The sequence below is a fragment of the Sinocyclocheilus anshuiensis genome, unplaced genomic scaffold (genome assembly GCF_001515605.1).
Source record: "Sinocyclocheilus anshuiensis isolate Anshui unplaced genomic scaffold, SAMN03320099.WGS_v1.1 scaffold20, whole genome shotgun sequence".
Taxonomy (NCBI): domain Eukaryota; kingdom Metazoa; phylum Chordata; class Actinopteri; order Cypriniformes; family Cyprinidae; genus Sinocyclocheilus; species Sinocyclocheilus anshuiensis.
The window spans coordinates 247,768-247,997 of record NW_015558646.1 but is presented as its reverse complement, the minus strand read 5'-3'; positions in this window follow the sequence as shown (position 1 = coordinate 247,997).

The window sequence follows — 230 nt, the reverse complement described above, 5'->3', positions numbered from 1 at the left end:
AACAAACAAGCATTTATTTTTTTCATATATATATATATATATATATATATATACTATTTGTTTAAAAATATAATTAAACACATTTGAAACATACTTTGTTTTGATATACTTTACATTTGAATGCATTAAGGGGTATCATGGTTCATTAAGTAAATTAATCTGCTAAAGAAAAATCTTCTCTCTAACTTTAAAAGTTTTTTTTTTTTTGGCAGGAAACAGTATATAATTAA